Genomic DNA, 17,894 nt, shown 5'->3' on the forward strand with positions numbered 1-17,894 from the left:
ATCATATAAAGTGTTTAAATCTTTTATATCATCATCCTGGTCTACATTCAGGACTGTAGCAGGGACTGGCTACATGTCCTTTGACTGAAGGCATGCGATAACAAAAAATCCTATCACATTTTTGCTTAGTTTTTGTTATAAAATTTAGCAATCAACTAACGGTATGGCGGTGATCAGGACACTGGTATGGGGTATGGCGGTGATCAGGACACTGGTATGGGGTATGGCGGTGATCAGAATACTGGTATGGGATATGGTGGTGATCAGAATACTGGTATGGGATATGGTGGTGATCAGGGAGCTGGTATGAGGTATGGTAGTGATCAGGATGCTGGTATGGGGGTGATCATAATGCTGGTATGGGGTATGGTGGTGATCAGGATGCTGGTATGGTGTATGGTGGTGATCAGGATGCTGGTATGGTGTATGGTGGTGATCAGGATGCTGGTATGGTGGTGATCAGGATGCTGGTATGAGGTATGGTGGTGATCAGGATGCTGGTATGAGGTATGGTAGTGATCAGGATGCTGGTATGGGGTATGGTGGTGATCAGGATGCTGGTATGGTGGTGATCAGGATGCTGGTATGAGGTATGGTGGTGATCAGGATGCTGGTATGAGGTATGGTAGTGATCAGGATGCTGGTATGGGGTATGGTGGTGATCAGGATGCTGGTATGGTGTATGGTGGCGATCAGGATGCTGGTATGGTGGCGATCAGGATGCTGGTATGGTGGCGATCAGGATGCTGGTATGGTGGCGATCAGGATGCTGGTATGGTGGCGATCAGGATGCTGGTATGGTGGCGATCAGGGAGCTGGTATGGTGGTGATCAGGGAGCTGGTATGGTGGCGATCAGGGAGCTGGTATGGTGTATGACTGTGATCAGGATGCTGGTATGGTGGTAATCAGGGAGCTGGTATGATGTATGGCTGTGATCAGGATGCTGGTATGGTGGTGATCAGGGAGCTGGTATGGTGGTGATCAGGGTGCTGGTATGGTGTATGGCTGTGATCAGTGAGCTGGTATGGTGGTGATCAGGGAGCTGGTATGAGGTATGGTAGTGATCAGGATGCTGGTATGGTGGTGATCAGTGAGCTGGTATGGTGGTGATCAGTGAGCTGGTATGGTGGTGATCAGGGAGCTGGTATGGTGGTGATCAGGATGCTGGTATGGGGTATGGCGGTGATCAGGATGCTGGTATGGCGGTGATCAGGATGCTGGTATGGCGGTGATCAGGATGCTGGTATGGTGGTGATCAGGGAGCTGGTATGTGGTATGGTAGTGATCAGGATGCTGGTATGGTGGTGATCAGGATGCTGGTATGGTGGTGATCAGGATGCTGGTATGGTGGTGATCAGGATGCTGGTATGGTGGTAATCAGGATGCTGGTATGGTGGTGATCAGTGAGCTGGCATGGTGTATGGCTGTGATCAGGATGCTGGTATGGTGGTGATCAGGGAGCTGGTATGAGGTATGGTAGTGATCAGGATGCTGGTATGGTGTATGGTGGTGATCAGTGAGCTGGCATGGTGTATGGCTGTGATCAGGATGCTGGTATGGTGGTGATCAGGGAGCTGGTATGAGGTATGGTAGTGATCAGGATGCTGGTATGGTGTATGGTGGTGATCAGGATGCTGGTATGGTGTATGGTGGTGATCAGTGAGCTGGTATGGTGGTAATCGGGGTCTGGTATGGCATTTGGCGGTGATCAGGATGTTGGTGTGGTGTCTGGCGGTCTTGTTGTGAGCATAGGTGACAGGTGCTGGCTGCATTCTTTATTACTACACTGGGGCAGTGATCAGAGGGACACTGGGGCAGGCTGGCCAGTTTTTTTTTTTTTTTAAGCAAATCATGGGTTGTCAGTGCTTGGGACAAGGCAACTTTTGGGCGACAAGCTTCACACAAGGCAATTTGCTGCTCGACAATCACGGCAAACACAGCATCATGTTTTAGGTGCCATTGAAAATAATGGCATTTGAACCTGTGTTTTTGCAATCACAGCTATTCTGTCATGATCCCAAAACTCCCAGGTGTGAATAGAGCTGCCCTGGTTCACACACATGCGATTCTGGATGTGGTTTTAACAGGGTGGGTTTGATTTAAATCATGATTTATATCACTAGTGAAAAGGCTGGATTTAAATCATAATTTTTAAAGAGTAACTGTCATCTCTGTCCTGCAGCGGCTCCGCCTCTGACTCACTGTTGACTCGCCGATAGTCCCATTCACTTTAATGGTACGCCTGGTGATGTGGCAGTGACACAACAAGGTGAGGGACGTGGCGGCAGCAGGTGAGTGGATGCCCTCTAACAGGCACTGCCATAATGGATCTAAAATGACAGGTGCTCTTTAAATGTATGGAATCCAACTCATTCTTGCTTGTAGTTAGCATCTTTAATATTTGCAATCCAAATGAAGGTTTTCTTTTTAGAATAATAAGCTGTCAGGTTAATAAAACTGCAATATCAGAACCGATTTTGGGTTAATCACACATAGCTGGGATTTTCAGCAAACTCTTCGATTTATCTAGTTATTCAATATGGGCTAATCCTTAAGGAGATGTGGCGTCAGGCCGCTCAGCTAAACCATGCAGATATAAAATCTTTCTAAGTTTAGCATTTGTTAAATATACATTTTAAGCAAAAACAAATTTTTCACTCACATGGAGTGGTGCCTATTATACTGGCACCATTATCTGCAGCTTTTGAATGTCAAAGATGGCAGACATAGGCTCCAAGCCTCTCTTGCGCTATGACTGAACGTCCCAGACCCAGAAGTGACGTAATGATGCTTCAACATACGTTTCGCCCAGTGGCGTCTTCAGGAAGGCTTCCTGTTTGGTTTATCTGAGCGGCCTGGCACCACATCTCCTTAAGAATTAGCCCGCATTGAATACCATAGATGGAGAGTTTGATGAAAATCCCATTGCCTTAGCTTTTGACCTGATCAATGGAGAGCTGCTAGAGGGGAGCACACTCTAGGAAAGCCTAAGAGGATGGTTCCCTATATGAAGCACCTCTGACCACCTTAATTTGGGTCAAAAGGTCTGATGAGTGAGCAATTTATATATACTTTGCTGGCACATGGTGAAGATACAAAATCACTCACTTATTTGGGTCACAGCATAGAGGAATAGAAAGGACTGTCACTTCTTTCACAACCTAAACTCACTCTTGGACTTTTTTTGATTTGTGTTTTTTTTGTGTTCTTTGTAAAGTTAGGGGAAAATGTAGCACCCACTATAGGTGCGATATATAAAATATAACGGTTTGGTTTAGGGGCATGTTGTGAAACAAGCCTATTATATGTTCATGCACATTATTTATGTAGCGCCAGTCTATTTATAAATATTGGTTTGCACAAGTGTGGTCATCCACCTATTAGGGGCAGCTGCATATCTTACACAATTCATTTGTAATTATTTTTGATACATTAGGCGCCATAACAATAATTTTCCATTCACTCGTACAGGTAAGTTAACTCGCATCGGCGCTGTTTTCCATCCACCCAACCTATAAACCAGCGTATGGGAAGCAGCGCTGATGCGGCAATTAAAGCGATTTGTAAAGGTGTTTTCTTTTTTTTCCTTAATCTCAAACATGCTATACTTACCTGCTCTGTGTAATTGTTTTGCACACAGCAGCCCCAATCCTCCTTTTCTATGCTCCCCTGCTGACACTCCTAGCTCACCCCCATCCCTGCTGAATGCCCCCAGCAAGCTGCTTGCTAGAAGCTATGCTGTGTGTGTCCATTGACACTCACAGTGCAGCTTGGCCTTGTCCCCTGTGATTGACAGCAGCAGGATCCAATAGCTTCAGCTGCTGCTTCTGAGCCAGTGAAGAGAGAGAACAGTGATGCTGCTTTTGTGCACATCACTGGTAAGAGACCGGGCTCGGGTAAGTATTGGGGGGGGGGGGGGCCTAGGGCGGGAATCTAAACACTGAAAGTTTTTTATTTTCATTAGAAGTTAAAAAACCTTCAGCCTTTAGAACCACTTTAATGCTCCATGAACACTAGCCATTTTTGTAGGCTCCTAGAAGCTGTTATCAGCATTTTTTTTCTGCTCCTAGAAGCAAAATAGCGTTCTCCTATGTGTCCATTTACACTATTTTAGTCTAGTAGTGTTTTTCAAGCTTCGGCGTTTAAGAGCAGGGAAAAAAATATTTGTAGAGTTTTTGGGAGCATTTTTCCAGCAGAAAGAAAAGGTTGAACACTGCTAAAATGCACCTAACAGTATTTGTTTTTCCCGCTTTTATTTATTTATATATATATATATATATATATATATTAAAAATGCTACTACAAGCTGGCACAAAAATGCTATTATCAGCAGTTTTTCATAGTTGTTTCCCCCCCCCCCCCCCCCAGCGTTTTTGAGCTTGTGCAGTGCTACTATAATAAGCCGCATGCTAGGGGGACACTGGTACATGCTCATCCCCGAGCCCTGCTCTCTGTGTCCATAAGACACAGCAGAGCGGAACTCTGCCCTGCTCCAATACTCCCTCCTCACATGCTGTGATTGACAGCAGCGGGAGCCAGTGGGGAGGGAGAGACCTGGAAAGCCGAGTCTCCTGTGCACATCGCTGGACTGAGATTGAGCTCAAATGAGTTTTAGAGGGGGCTGGGGGGGCTGCTGTTCACTGAAGGTTTTTTTTACCTTCATGGTAGAAAACCTTAAGCCTTTAGAACCGCTTTAATACATGAGAGCATGGAAAACTTTATCTTATCATGGTTGAGGGCTTTTATAGGTCCGATAAAGCTGCAGGTAAAGCAGAAGTCTCAGGAAAGGGTCAGTAGCCACTAAAAAATAAAAGTGAAATTATTACCCTTCAGAGAAATGTATGAACATGAGATATTTGATGGTTATTTCATTTTTCTACTATATCTCTCTGTTGCCCGTCATTAGACTGCTGTCAGCAGTGCCCTTTTAGGATTAAACTGCAGGAGATTTGTACAGGGAAGGTTCTCCACCTTCTCAGCACATCTTTATTTTTTTTTGGTTTGTTTTATTTTAGAGTTTGTTTGCTGTGCCCTCTGGGAAGATTAACCATCTTGATTTGCCCTTAAGACCATACTCCTTGAGAAAAAAAAAGTGATTGACTATCCAGAATTTTAGACTTGCCAATAGAATAGGAGGTTCCAGAGACTATGGCCAACAAGTGCATTTCCTCCCACTTTATAGAAATTTCCTCTCACTTACTATTATGTCTTTGGGGCTGGAGGTAAAGTGAAATCTCCCCAGTGGGCTTCTATCTATTTCCTACTTTATCTAAAGATAAAACAAGAAACATTTTGGTTTTCCATACACTTTATTCTGTTTACTTGTTTTTAAATTGTTTGTATACTATTAATATTTCATTTATTTTGATTTATATGTTTTGCTCTTAGTGGCAGACTAGAAGCTGGCTAGTAGACTTTCGAAAAAGCAAGAATATTCTTCACTGTACATTCAATGACATGACAAATGTCCTTTTGACGTTACTTAAAAAATGTTTGCTTTCAGCATTAGATTTTGGAGTGGTCAGACTTTTCCAAATGAAATCTACAGCTGCTGTTCATTCAGGAAAATTTTCCATCTCGCTTCTTTTTGAATTTTCTTGTCATTGTGGATGAAAATGAACATTGATTTAACACCACTAACAAATAGAAATTTTTCATTTTCAGAACATTCATTCAATTTCCTAACATAATTCTATTAGCATGTGGCTAGCTTAAAGTGGAAGTTTAATCAAAATCTAATCTAAATCTACTCTCAACCACATTCTATACCGAATTTATTAACATTTTAAAGAAAAGATTGCTATGCTTACCTATTCTGATACCACTCCAGTCTGGTCTCCAGTCGCAGCTTCTGTGTAGAGAAAAACCATCAACAGCTGCGAAATGCCTGGGAGATGTCACCCATAGACTTACTATAGGGCATTCGTTGTCAGCTGCTCTGCCCTACACAGAAGCCGCCACTGACCGCTCAACCTGGGACTGGAGCAGTTTCAGAATGGGTATAGCAGTCTTTTCTTTACAGAGTTAGGCTGATTAGGCTTAGAATGTGGCTGAGAGTAGGTTTATTTTTATTTATTTCAGGTACTTATATAGCGCCGTCAATTTACAAGCACTTTACATATACAGTTGTGTTCAAAATAATAGCAGTCAGACATCACTAACCTGATCAATCACTGTTTTTGGTAGAAATGATATTTCTACATGGCAAATAATTTACTAGCAGGTGTAGTAGAGTAATAGAAATCCAACAGACCCAACAGTCATGACATGCATGCTGCTGATTCTGTGTAATTGAATCACTAATTGAAAGGGGCATGTTCAAAATAATAGCAGTGTGGAGTTCTATTAGTGAGGTCATTCATTCTTTGAAGAACAGGTGGCATTTATTGCCCTTATTTAAGGAAGGAAGGCAGCAAATGTTGTACATGCTGGTTACAGTGCATGGGTCATCCCAGACATTGTTCAGAAGAAGAGCGTACCTTGATTAAAAAGTTGATTGGAGAGGGGAAAACATATAAAGAAGTGCAGAAAATGATAGGCTGCTCAGCTAAAATGATTGCAAATGCTTTAAAATGGCAACCAAAACCTGAAAGACATGGAAGAAAGCAAAAAACTACCATTCGAATGGATAGAAGAATAGCCAAAATGGCAAGGACTCAGCCAACAATCAGCTCCAGGAAGATCAAAGAAGGTGTAAAGTTCCCTTTGAGTACTGTTACAATTAGAAGACGCCTATGTGAAGCCAAGCTATCTGCAAGAAGCCCCCGCAAAGTCCCACTGTTGATAAAAAGACGTGCTGAAGAGGTTACAATTTGCCAAAGAGCACATTGACTGGCCTAAAGAGAAATGGCGCAACATTTTGTGGACTGATGAAAGTAAGATTGTTCTTTTTGGGTCTAGTGGGCGGAGACCGTTTGTCAGACGACCCCCAAACACTGAATTCAAGCCACAGTACACTGTGAAGACAGTGAAGCATGGTTGTGCAAGCATCATGATATGGGGATGTTTCTCATACTACGGTGTTGGGCCTATTTATCGCATACCAGGGATCATGGATCAGTTTGAATACATCAGAATACTTGAAGAGGTCATGCTGCCTTATGCTGAAGAGGAAATGCCCTTGAAATGGGTGTTCCAACAAGACAACGACCCCAAACACACCAGTAAACGTGTAACATCTTGGTTCCAGACCAACAAGATTGACGTTATGGAGTGGTCAGCCCAATCCCCAGATCTTAATCCAATAGAAAACTTGTGGGGTGACATCAAAAATGCAGTTTCTGAGGCAAAACCAAGAAATAGAGAAGAACTGTGGAATGTAGTCCAATCATCCTGGGCTGGAATACCTGTTCACAGGTGCCAGAAGTTGGTTGACTCCATGCAACACAGATGTACAGCAGTTCTCAGAAACAGTGCTTATACAACTAAATATTAATTAAGTGATTCAAAGGAAAGCAAAATCTTCAAACATTTGTCAGTTTATATAGTGAATGTTTGAGTTTGTAAAGAAGAATACAAACACTGCTAATTTTTTGAACAGTCTAATATTCAATTTTTTTATTCAATTTATTTAGAGGAACAACACAAATTTGATATATTTTTCTTCATGTTTTGATTTGGAATAGAATGTGTAGTGTTCCCAATGCATTTGTGTGTATGGAAATAAAAGCTATTAGAAGGATTTTGAGCTTTATTCACTTTTTTCAACACACTGCTAATATTTTGAACACAACTGTATATTGCTGTAACGGAACCGTCCCCAGACTGCTCTTGAGTACTTCCGTTAGAATACCGCTTCCCCGTCCGAACACCAACAACAGACACCACAGCCAACCATTCAAGACTAGACGACACCAGTCTTGAAGTAAACCAGGAGGTAGACTAGTTTATTTGAACACAGATACAAGATATATACACTTAGGGACAATCCCCCCTCCCTGCATAATGACACAGGGCGGGCAATCTACATTTAGTAACAAGAGACACACAGGTATTTAAACTTCACACCAGCAGGCAGTCCATCAGGAGGGAGGGCTGTTGGAGACACCCCACCACTAAGCTAATACACATAACATTAAACAATCCACAACCCCCCACCTATCTCCTAAACATGTCTACACAGTCTGAGACAAAGCCCACAAAATTTTAGGACAGATCACCCTGTACCCCTAACAGGCACAGGGTGATTTACACATAAGAGGGATATGGGGAGCTGATACAGAGGTCTCCCCAGCTCTCCAAAGTGAGCTGGGTTCCATGGGCTCCCCACTCAGAGTGACTCCCGTCACAATTGTAAATTCACTTCAGTCCCTAACCCTCAAGTGGCATACAATCTAAGGTCCTCAACTAACATTAATTCATACATATACATACTAGGGACAATTTAGACAGGATCCAATTAACCTACCAGCATGCATTTGGAGTGTGGGAGGAAACTCATGCAGGCTCAGGGAGAATATGCAAACTCCAGGCAGGTGGTGCTGTGGTTGGGATTTGAGCCAACGACCCTAGTACTGCCAGGCAGAAGTGCCAACTATGTAGTCACGGTTAGCGTTAGGTTTTGACTAAACTTCCACATTAAAGCAGAGTTAAAGGATTTTTATTCCTTCTACTGCTAGCCTTCGTAAATGGATAGGAAGATATATTATATTTACTTGTTTTAACGTGGTGTTACTAAACCCAGGACCCCTCATTCACTATTCAATGCAATTTCTCAACAAACCAAAGCATGGAGACATGGATGGATGGAGTGTGCTTTGAATATTAAGAGCCAGTTCACACTACATGCGTTTCAGTTGCTTTTTTATGCATTCAAATCGCACAGAAAGTCGCTTTTATGGTTGTCAATGTCATAGTTCACATCAGTGCTTGCAGTTCCAGTGCGTTCCGGTTGCAGAAAAAAAAAATGTGTAGCATGCTGCATTTTTTCTGCACAGAACTGGACTGTACTGGAATGTGGTAAAATGCACTGGAACGCACCAAAATGCATCAAAAACACACTGGAACACACATGTCCCTATTTAAATTGAAGAAAAGGAGAGGGGAAAAAATGAATTGGGATGCATAAAAAGTGCACTAACGCATTAAAAACTCACTGGAAAGCATCAAAAATGCATCAAAAACACTCATGCAGAAACACATCCGGCACTTATCTGGACTGCATTTTTATAGTGGGAACCGGCCCTAAATGAGTAACGCATTAAATATCGTTTGCAGTACTTAGGTTCTGTTGAGTTGCTCTTTAGGTTGAAGGAATTTATCTTTTAGATTTAATCTATTTTTATTTTTGAATGGGAAGAAGTGGGTTATATCCAATACAGAGTAACAGTGTGTGAGACATATATTGCCTATACAAAATAGTATTGGCAGGCCTCCCATGAAGAGGGGAATATGCGAATATCATGGGTAAAAAAAAAGTGCAGCCTCAGCAACTAAAATACTAATCGAATTTGGTGTACAGATATAGAATATATCAAGGAATCCTCTATGTATAAAATAGAGGTCTCCAGGAGTATGGGACAACTTTGCATTGATCCTGCTACTCCTCACGGAGTTTGTGGTTCTAGACTGACAGATGAACTTTCTTCAAGTACTAGATAAACAGTAAACATACATAGAGGGGAGAGAAATAGAAGTAAAAAAAAAAGGGGGGGGGGAAGTATTAGAAGAGGAGGGGGGGGGGGAGATGCTGGAACCCCACACTACCTCCCAATACTCTTATACCAGTAACAAGAACCATTGTATGTTGATTATCTAGTTTTTAAAGTGTTTATTTTATCAACATTCAGGCTCTGTGCACAGTAGCTTTTTTTTTTTTTTTTTTTCTTCAAGCTCAAAATGCTGGATAAACAAACGCTGGTAATAGCATGCTTTAGTGGCTTTCAGAAGCGTTTATGAGCAATTAGCATTTTATTAGCATTTTTACAGTACATGTAGAGGGAAAAAAAAGCTAGAAAGTAGCATTTTGAAGCATTTAGCATTTTTTTTTTCTGCTGGAAAAACACTCCCAAAAAACTCTACAAAACCATTTGTTTTCTGCTCCTAGGTGCTGAAGATAAAAAATGCTAATAGCGTAGCCTCCCTGGCGGTATTCCCGAGTGTAGCTCGGGGTAAAGTTTCAGTACCACAAGCGGTAACCCCGAGCTACACTCGGGAATACTCTGCAGCGCTGCTCCGGGATCTCTTCTTCACTTACCTTGTCCTGCGCTCCCGCGATGTCCCTCCTGCAGTGTCCCCGGCAATGTAATCTGGCGGATGCCGGCATCTGTCATCTGGGTTCCGTCCCCTGCGAGCGTCGGGACGTACGGGGGACGGAACAGCGGGAAATTTGAAAATGACAAAAAGTGACATTTACTAAAATCACTTAAAACTAAAATCACATAGTAAAACATTCCTGTATCAAAGCATTTCACATACATTTTGTCCCTACTGCTTTGTCCTGTGCCCTGCCTGCATTTTTACTGTTCTTTCTGCCTGGAAACTGAGAAACATCCATGGCATCCAAAAAGTGTCCCTTTAGGTCAAAATCGGTTTTAGACCAGCTAGAGAACAGCGATAGTAAATCAGAACCACTTGCAGAATTGAGTGATAATGATTCTTGGGGAAATTCGTCATCAGACACTGAAAACGATTTTGCGACTTTGCTCAGTGATGTGCGAACTTGGCGCTATATTTCAAATTTCAGTGTTTTTGGTTTGATTATATTGAATTAAATTTTTTTTTTTTATGATCATTTATTAAGTTATAATTTATGATTTCGTGTTTTAAAAAACGTCATGGACTACACTATTCAGCTTCTAGGAGCAGAAAAAATATGCTGATAATAGCATCTAGGAGCTTAAAAAAAAAACGCTAGTGTGCATGGAGCCTTACCTCTGTTCTTCAGTTTGCTTTAAGTAATGTGGTGTTTTGTTTTTTGTTTTTTTCCTGTCCTGTGCAAAAGTTCTTATCTAAGCTTTATTTTCTTTCTTTTATAGTGTGGAAGTGGCAGTTTCTTTGTATACATCCTTGTAAAGTTCCAGCGACGAGTACCTGTTGACCCCAAGTGAACATAGGTAAGTTTGTGACAATGAGCAGAACAGTGAGTTGTAGATCTCATGTTTGTCACATTTAGACGTCTATTTGTCACTGGGGTGCTCTAACCAGGGCAGTGCATTGCAGTGTGTGGAAAATGTCCTGCGTTTTTTAATTGTGCAGACCTGCAGCTTTTTTTTAAGTCGGTTGAAAACAGACCGTCAAAAATTCACTGCAACATAACTGAAACTCATAGAAACACATTCTAGCACAGATGTGTTCAATCACATGTGTTGTGGAGGAGTCCTTTCTATTTTGGTGATGTAAATTATGAAAATGACATGTTTTAGTAAAGAAACAAAAATGTCTGGTTTTCTGTGGTTTGTCTCTTATATCATAACATTAGATTTATATATTCAGTACAATGGAAGACAAACATAGTTACACATATAAAAAATTAGGTTTTTGTGGGGGGTTTTTTGTTTGTTTTTTATTTGCACAATAAACAGATGAATTATTGAAAAGACAAAAACATGTTCATATGAAAAACATTAGCAGCAGAACAGTTAAAAAAAAAAAAATGTACATTATAATAAGCTGAATCCTGACCGGCACAGCCAACTACAGTGTATATATTTTGCTTTACATTTTAATTATCATACGTAACACATATTCCACTCTTGAGGAGACTTGTTATGGAATTATTTAAAGTGCTTCTAAAAGCTTATTTTTATTAAGAAAAAATAACAAACATGTCTATATTTACCTGCTGTGTGTAGTGGTTTTGCACAGAGCAGCCTGGATCCTTCTCTTCTTGGGTCCCCTGCAGGCTCTCCTTTCCCCTCCCTCCAGTAGGGTGCCACCACAGCAAGCAGCTTGGTATAGGGGCATCCACTGCCCCATGTGTCCATTCTCACAAGGAGCCGCAGCTTGGTCCCATCTCCTCTCTTTTCATTGGCTCACTGGCTCTGATTGACAGCAGTGGAGCCAGTGTCTCCCGGTTCTGTCTCAGCCTATGGGGAGAGGGAGTCCCAGGATAGCCGAGACTCTAGTGTACATTGCTGGATCAAGGGGGGGGTTTAGGTAGGAGAGGGGGCTGGGGGGATGCTGCACAAAGGGTTTTTTTTTTTTTTTTTTTTTTTTTTACATTCATGCATAGAATGCATGAAGGTAAAAAACCTTGAGCTTTTAGAACCACTTTTAAATACATAGTCAACCTTTTAGAAAATAATAATAAATGCACCCACATTGATGAACGAAAAAAATGTTCATTTATTTATTTTTTTTTTTTTTTGGGTTGGCTCCTGCAAAGCATTACAACACACAGGCTCCTGCAGACTCTTCCTCTACCTCCAGGCCCCTATGAGGTTATGATGAACCCAGTGCTATGGGACTGGAGGAAGTCAACAATGGACAAATGCTGTAACCTTGCCATAATTTTGCACCATTGAGATCTGTGAGTCTTGCAGTCTTCCCATCACAGATTCCTAGAAATAGATCTGTGAACCACACACACAGCCATGCCAAATAAATAAATAAAAATCATGCAGCATCTGTCCCCTGCCTCCTTTAAGATCGAGATCTGAGCAATCAAAGACTGGTTATCACTCAGTCTTCAGAGAGCCAGTGACTATCACTTACAGGCTCTCTGCTCTGCCCATCACGCTCACTGGAGCGCTGAGTTGTAGAAAAGGCGGTAGCGGCTGTTTTCAGGCTTTAAAAGGCTCGCTGAGAGGTTGAGCCAGCTGCTGGTCCGGCATCTGGGTGGATCCCAACGTTAAAGTCTGGACTGGCTGAGTGATGTCACCTGACTGCAGACTTTAGATTCAGAATACTTTCTTACTACTTTATTAATCCCAAAGGGAAGTTATTAAGATACAATGACATTCAACAAAGACAACACAAAATCACAATACCGCGTGGAAACAAGACACAAGCTTTAGCCCACTGTTGGCTAAATATGGGTCACAGGAGTGCAGAACTAAAGCACTCCTGTGACCCGCAGAAGTAGAGCCTAAAGAGCTTTGGTCCTACTCCATTAAGACGTGTGGAAAGTGATCAGTTAGGGAGTGAGCCTCCCTGACACTGGTGGACACCATCCAAACACTTAAGACATCTGGCTGATGGATTATTTCCTGCTGTGATTGTTTAAGGCTTTGTACCCACACAGCTATTTGTGAGGGCCCTACATTAAGATTTGTTTATGAACTGCAATATACAGTAGATGCCCAGTGGCCTCAGATGTACATCTCAACTCCTTATAGCCTTGTTGCGGTTATCCCATCAAGATCAATAAGTCAACTTTGTGAAGAAACTACCTGGGACCTCACTTACAGACTGAAGATATTCATATAAGAATATATCCTTGGTGTAAAGTTACCACTGAGAGAATATGTTAGAAAGTTTGTGGGTCTAATGTATCCTTGAGCCCCTGATTGTGGGCCCTGGTTGGTTTCACATACATTCAACAGGCATCTAAATCTTAAGTAGCTGGCATAAGTAATTCATTGGGTTCCAGTTCTCCATATACTCTCAATCTTTTGGAAGTGGCTGTATATATCCATGTAATGCATAGAGACTCTGTCTCTATCCTTTTTTATCCCAAAGAAAACTGGATTTATATAATTTTGAGAACTCAAGTATTCGATCATGTGATGGGGCAGTCTTGGAGGGGATATTGTTAGGTAAGTGATATGACACTTCCCAGCCTGTCATGGTTTATGGAGATGTTTTTAATGGAGTTTGAACAACTACATGGATTTTATGATTATAGCATTGGTATTGGTACCCATAAAAGCCCCCACTTTTGTGTATGTACTTCCACATGCAAAAGAATTCAGAATGGTGTGGGGAGAAGAACTCTTTGATTTAGGTAAAGGGGGGGGGGGGGGCAAACTGGGAAACATGACCATGTTTCATGTGTTGGAAAGTCGTGCACTCAGAATACAATGTACAGAACACGGGCGAAGCAGCCCATAGATAAGGCAAGTCGTAGATGATTTGACTTTCTCTCTTGTAATCACAAATGGAAGGAAAGAAAATCGATTGGTTCCCCCGTCAACACAGTCAGGGGGAATCCCTCCTGCAGCGGTATTGTGTTCTGCCAGTGGGGAGCCTTCCCTGCCAGCAGAACACAATGCTTACTTCTGGCGGCGATAGCTGTCAGTAGTAATCACTTGGTTGCAGAGCCGTGGATAAGGGGGTACCACCAGTCCTCTTGTACGGGGCCCAGACAGCTGGGTGAATTGGATGTGGGCAGGAAGGGTGATCAGCATGGTAGGAGGGGCAATTACAGGAACCGATCCCCTGTATGGCTCTCCCTGCAGCAGCTGAAAACTCGATTTTTCTGCTTGCTTTCAGCCGCTGCAGAGAAAGCCATACAGGGGATCGGTTCCAGTAATTGCTCCCTCACTACACCCATCACCTTACCTGTGTGCCCCCCCCCCCCCCCTTCCCTGCAGTGCTGCCGACTTCCCTTCTCTCCTTCCCACCAGCAGCTGCAAGCACATAATGATTCTTCAGGATGGAGGGCACGGTAAAAATGTCACATGTATGGCGCTCCGTAGTTTCTAACAGCAGCCCTGCATGGTTGTACTGAAGTCAGTCGATGGATCATCTGCAGTACATCCTGTCTGCCTATACATGAAGCGACCAAGTTTCAATCCATCTATGACCAGCTTTAGTAATTTTTTTTTTGTTCAAACCAGCAGGTTGAAAGAAAATACTCACTTGTGTGGATGGGGGAATCCTCCCCGCTGACCTATTGTATTCAGACAGCAGGGAGACTTCCTCACTGTCAGAATACATTGATCAGCGCTGCAGGCTATAGCCTTCGATTCTAATTGAGCGGGGAAAATCCGACAGGCTGGCTGTACAGAAGCCCTGCTGCACTAGCCAAATTTGAGCCATGTATGGCTGGCTTTAGTTGAGTTATGGGCTTATCCAAGGCAGTAGAATGGAGTATATGGCAATCCGTCATCACTCATGTGGGAACTAGCTGTTATGGGTTATTATACATTTGTTTTGTAATACCTACTGATAAAAGTATTTGTACATCAATTATTATGAAGTTGAGGATAAACAAGACATCTACTTGATCACCAGCAGGTTTCATGTAGTATAAGATGCTGCCGGGTTGAGTCTCTAACTTGTATATGGGATACAAGAAGCCATCTTTTTTGTTCCTGTTTCTGCCTTCATGCAATTAGGTGAGTCAGTTTCAATTCGTATTTGTAGTATCGGCAGACGAACAACTGCATGGTGGTTAGGTGTCCAGATCTTGTTTCCAGATCTACAGAGACCCACTAAAAGCCTCTGGGTTAGTCAGCTGACTGGGTGCATCCAAAGAAGAAAACTTATTACTATCTAATGCTGCCTGCATATCTGTTTAAGAAACCTGAAAAAAAGTGTTTAAGTTTTATATAGCATAATAGTTTGCACACAGCATAAAATGCAACCGTCATTTCCCTTTAAGGACTAACTCTATTCCAAAGTGATATTTGCATATTGGGGCTAATGGGATGACTGTGTGATAAGATTCCAGGGTAAGATTTCAGTTCCTCCCATAAAATAGTATGGTTGGATTCTCTCAATTATTATGCAATATAGAAAATCTATAGGGCACTCAATTCTGCTAGGGAGGTTTACTGAGTGAAGTTTCCCTGATATTTAAAAAACCAGCATGTGGGTCACCTTGTCAGCAGCCATGTTAAACTGAAACATCAGTTTAGAGTTACCCTTTAAGGTGCTAGAATATCCAACCCTATTTTAGAAATACCCGTTCTGATAAATGTTAGACTGAGCAGTAGTTGAACTCAAATGTGTTTATCTTTTATTATATATGCAGGAAGTGTATTTTCAGCTTTGCCTTGTGTCCATCTCATTGCCTTTCCTGAATACACATTTGGCAATGCTGCAAGCCTCCTTTGCTGTGCTTGTATGATTGGTCTAATACTTCCTTTTTCTCGATTATAGTTTATCGTAGTTTATCAAATATGCTGGGTTTTTTAATTTACAACCAGCAAATGTGTGCCTTTTTCAGAATGACCACGGTTTGGAATATTGCTAATATATAAGATGTGAAGGAAAGGAGTGTGTGTAGGAGAGAAGTGTGGGGGTTATGATTGTGGGCAGTGTGTGCAGGAAAGGAGTGCAGGGAGTATGGCTGCAACTAGTGTGTGTAGGAGAGAGGTGCAGGTTGTATGATTGTCGGTAATGTGTGCAGGAAAGGAGTGCAGGAGGGAAAGCTGTGTCCAGTGTGTGTAGGAGAGAAGTGCAGTAGGTATGACTGCAGGCAGTGTGTGCAGAAGAGGATGGTGTGGAGTATAACTGCAGGCAGTGTGTGCAGGGCTATGACTGCAAGCCGTGTGTGCAGGAGAGGAGTGCAGGGGGTATAACTGCTGGCAGTGTGTGCAGGAGAGAAGTTGCAGGGCTGTGACTGCAAGCAGTGTGTGCAGGAGAGGAGCGCAGGGCTATGACTGTGGGCAGTGTGCGCAGGAGAGGAGCGCAGGGCTATGACTGCGGGCAGTGTGCGCAGGAGAAGAGCGCAGGGCTATGACTGCGGGCAGTGTTTGCAGGAGAGGAGCGCAGGACTATGACTGCGGGCAGTGTACGCAGAGGAGTGCAGGGCTATGACTGCGGGCAGTGTGCGCAGGAGAGGAGTGCAGGGCTATGACTGTAGGTAGTGTGTGCAGGAGAGAAGTTGCAGGGCTATGACTGAGGGCAGTGTGCGCAGGAGAGGAGTGCAGGACTATGACTGAGGGCAGTGTGCGCAGGAGAGGAGTGCAGGGGTATGATTGCGGGCAGTGAGTGCAGGAGAGGAGTGCAGGGCTATGACTGTAGGTAGTGTGTGCAGGAGAGAAGTTGAAGGGCTATGACTGAGGGCAGTGTGTGCAGGAGAGGAGTGCAGGGCTATGACTGCGGGCAGCGTGTGCAGGAGAGGAGTGCAGGGCTATGACTGCGGGCAGCGTGTGCAGGAGAGGAGTGCAGGGCTATGACTGCGGGCAGCGTGTGCAGGAGAGGAGTGCAGGGCTATGACTGCGGGCAGCGTGTGCAGGAGAGGAGTGCAGGGCTATGACTGCGGGCAGCGTGTGCAGGAGAGGAGTGCAGGCAGTGTTCAAGAGAGGAGTGCAGGGCTATGACTGTGGGCAGCATGTGCAGGAGAGGAGTGCAGAGAGCATGTTCAAGTATTCCTGTCTAAAAAGTGTTCTTGCCTAAATAAAAAAAAAAAAAAAGGATCACACTTCTCCTTTTGAGATCACATATTCCTATATAAAACTTCTGAAAGGATATTTGTTTGACATGATGGGCTGCATTGTATATAGGTCAGTGCATAGAGGGCTGTGTTGTATACTGGTCACTTGGGGCTTTTAATAAATGCTGTAGTAGTGAAGTTTATTACTGCAATCACACCCTCTAAAGACCTGTTATAAAGCAGATTGAAAGCACAGCCGGATCATTATGAAGCATAGCATTACATTTCGAGGAATGACATTGTATCTGTTGCTTGCTATTAATTTCATTTCTACTCTACGGGGAAATCTTTCTCCATGTAAGTGGAAGTATTCCCAGTTTGTGTTTGGTATTGAAACATTTTTTTATCTTCTAAACGTTTATAGAGTGAGAAATGAGATGTAATGAAGAGGAGGGGGTATTCCTTTATAAGCAGCCACACTCCGGCTCCGATAGCCAAGGTGCTTATTGGTGATGATCGTGATAATGATGGCGTTACATCTGTTTGCCGCTTGACAGGTTGTCAAACTTCCACTGATACATCAGCTATGTGAAGAGAGACGTGCAGGCATTGCTTTGAATCCTATTGTTTGCAGGAAATGTTGTATGTCTTAAAATAAAAGCTTGGCTGTTCCCAGTGGACATGTCC

General features: G+C 42.9%; 1 protein-coding gene across 1 annotated transcript in view; it reads left to right on the forward strand.

Annotated features, from left to right (window-relative positions):
- Positions 1 to 17,894, forward strand: part of HPCAL1 (hippocalcin like 1) — a 271,519-nt gene that overhangs the window by 162,938 nt on the left and 90,687 nt on the right. The window contains exon 3 of the mRNA XM_089672039.1: positions 10,978 to 11,055. The gene's annotated coding sequence lies outside the window, so the exon portion shown is untranslated. The remainder of the gene's footprint in view (positions 1 to 10,977; positions 11,056 to 17,894) is intronic.

The sequence above is a fragment of the Staurois parvus genome, unplaced genomic scaffold (genome assembly GCF_062004578.1).
Source record: "Staurois parvus isolate SC_StPar_1 unplaced genomic scaffold, SC_StPar_1.0 ptg000118l, whole genome shotgun sequence".
Lineage (NCBI taxonomy): Eukaryota > Metazoa > Chordata > Amphibia > Anura > Ranidae > Staurois > Staurois parvus.